Here is a 3,312-nt window from a genome sequence, read left to right as displayed (position 1 = left end):
TTTGAACTTTTTCTCCTTGTTTTATTATTTGGACACAACCTGTGATTGTGGACAGCTTCTAGCATTTGAATTCTAGGACATTAGTTTATGTAGTGGAAGGTTCAAATTTTTTAACCGTGCTTAATTTGTTACATTGTATACTTTATGGAAAGAGTTTTATTCAATCTAGTAGTTTATTTATCTTGTTAATGTTCTTAATAAAATTAAGCTCACAAAAAGATAATTAGGAATATAATTTGCTTCAGGTACAGGTTGGAGATCCAACTTTTGGACTGTTCAACAATTTTGTCCTTTCGTACCCAAAAAAAACCCTTTTGGTGGAAACACCCAAAACCAAAGCCCATGTAATCCTCGATAAGGCTGGCTACCTGGCTACGGTCCACATATAATCGCAGTCCATGAAAATGTTTAATTTTAAGATTTAACTTCCCTCCAACATTGTTTTCTTAAGGTCGCGGCTCTTAGCGCCTAAACACCGAAAGCAAAATAGTATTTTTCAGTTGTAATTTGTTTAATTGAAGTTTTGTATAACAACTTTCATCTTAATAAGAGATGAGATAATTTTTATATTTATAAATAAAAGTATTTTTTTTATTTATTGAATATGTTTTTTTAGATTGAAAACATGAACTAATAATAAGTGGTTTTAAAATAAATCTAAATCTTTATTGATGTGAGTTCCATAAGAAATATCTGAATCAAATTAAATTCGGATCAATGAAAGGGTTTATTTACTCTATGGGTTTCTTTATAAGACAGAATCTATATAAGATTTGTAGTTTCCTTACGCCCTAGTTAAACTTTTATGTATTAGATAGGTTATGATAGACTGTTGGTTCTCAATTTTCAAATGAATATGAGCTAAGTTGCAAGGATAATGAAATGATGATAAACCCAATTCTTACAACTATAGATCATGATTATAGTTATCATAATTGTATGATATGTGATATGTATCGTATGATATTTCATGATATTAGTAGAAAATTATACATATTTATAGTTGTATTGAATTTGATCAAATATTAAAAGTGTATCATACGATACAGGGCGTATCGTAAGACATAGACAACACATTTTTTTATAAGCTTAATTCTAATTAATTATTAAAAATATTATTTTTTACGGGTTTCAATCTTTAGATTTTAAACAAAAAAAATCAAATTCCCTTTTAATTTTAACATGATAAATGTTTTTATTTTTAATTAATAATTAATATAAAAATATATATTTTATTTTAATTAATTATAAAAAAATTATTTTTTATTTTTTTTTGGGTTGAAACATGAAAAATTATTTTTTTATGAGTTTCAATCTTTAGATTGTAAAGGAAAAAATACTAAAAAACAGAAAATTCCCTTTTAATTTTAATATGACAATGTTTTTATTTTTTAATTAATAAATTAATAAAAAATATATTTTATTCTAATTAATTATCAACAAATTATTTTTTTAATTAATTTTTTAGTTGAAAAGTGAAAAATGATTTTTTATGAGTTTCAATCTTTAGATTTTCAACAAAAAAATGCTAAAAAAATTGAATTCCCTTTTAATTTTAACATTATAAATGTTTTTATTTTTTAATAAATAAATTAATATAAAAATATCTATTTTATTTAAAAATTATATCATTAAAGAATATGTTAAAAGTTTAAATTAAAAAAAATCATCTTTTCAATTTGCATCCTATAATCTTCAATTTTGTTAAAAATTATAATAGTTTTTAATTCTTTTATTTTACAACTATGAAATTATTTATAATTAATTTAAAATTTTTTTACTATATCTTATGATACGATGCTCAATACTGAAAAATAAGATTTTTATACATAATACATATCTCGATTTAATAATTATGATCATGACAACATTAGCGTCCTAGTGTTGGGCTTGAACTTGTTTGAAAAGTTCAAAAGAAAAAACGCATTTTGAAAAAAAACCTTAAAGAAAAAATATTTTCAAAAATAACATTTTTTATAATTTTAACTATTTTTAATCAAGTTGGATAAAATTACCCTTAATATATAAAATTACACGTCATGATGTTACACACCATGTATAAAAACATGTTATACTCCATCTACAAAAACATATGATAAGTCATGGTTAGATTATTACATGCCCTGTACAAAACCATGTCACATATCATTGTTAGGTTGTTATACGCAATGTACAAAAACATGTTACACGTTATAATTAGGTTGTTACACGTCATTGTTAGTTTGTTATACGGTATATATAAAAATATGTTACATATCATGGTTAGGTTGTTACACGTCATGTACAAAAATATGTGATATATCATGATTAGGTTGTTACATATCATATTAAAAAATATTATTATTATATGCCATATTCAAAAACATTTTATTATAGTTTAATACCTAAAGTGTTGTTATTACTTATGAACTAAACTTCAAATCTTCTCAACTCTCTTCATTTTTTTTTGTTTTTTTGACAATTTGACACCAATTAAAGTGTTTCTAACATGTTTTCATAAATCAAAATGCAAACTTTCTTATCTAAAGCACCTATTTCGACTAAAAATCGAAAAATTTTTCTTTGAAAACTTAGGTTTATAAATTTCAAAATTTTGAGTTTATTAGTATCTAAGTCTTGTATTGATCCAATTAAAAGCTATTTCAAACATCTATCATTTTAGTTTTATCCAAAATATCTAAAAATTAAATTTCCCAAATAGTCGCCCTAAACACATCAAAACCATCGCTTGGTGTCTTGAAAGTGCAAGAAAGAGAAATCTGAAAAAGCGAGAGAGAGAAATCGAGAGCATAACAGACAAATGCCAAAAAGAGAAATCGATAAAATTAGAAGAAGTGGGATGGAGAGAGGGAAATCAGAAACACAAATAAGAAAAAATTGTAATAAATGATTCAATTTATTTAAAATAGTTTGAAGGGTATTTTTATCAAGTTATGGTTAGGTTGTTATACGCTATATACAAAACCATATGACACGCTATGATTAGATTGTTACATACTATGTACATAAACATGTGACACGCCATGGTTAGATTGTTATACGCCATGTACAAAAACATATGACAAGTCATGGTTAGGTTTTTACATGCCCTGTACAAAACCATGTGACATATCATTGTTAGGTTGTTATATGCGATATACAAAAACATGTTACACGTTATAATTAGGTTGTTACACGTCATGGTTAGTTTGTTATACACTATATATAAAAATATGTTACATATCATGGTTAGGTTGTTACACGTCATGTACAAAAACATGTGATATATCATGATTAGGTTGTTATATGCCATATTAAAAAATATTATTGTTA

Source organism: Theobroma umbraticum, unplaced genomic scaffold (genome assembly GCF_002168275.2).
Source record: "Theobroma umbraticum cultivar Fairchild unplaced genomic scaffold, ASM216827v3 scaffold_4.1, whole genome shotgun sequence".
Taxonomy (NCBI): Eukaryota; Viridiplantae; Streptophyta; class Magnoliopsida; order Malvales; family Malvaceae; genus Theobroma; species Theobroma umbraticum.
This window is presented reverse-complemented; position numbering follows the sequence as displayed.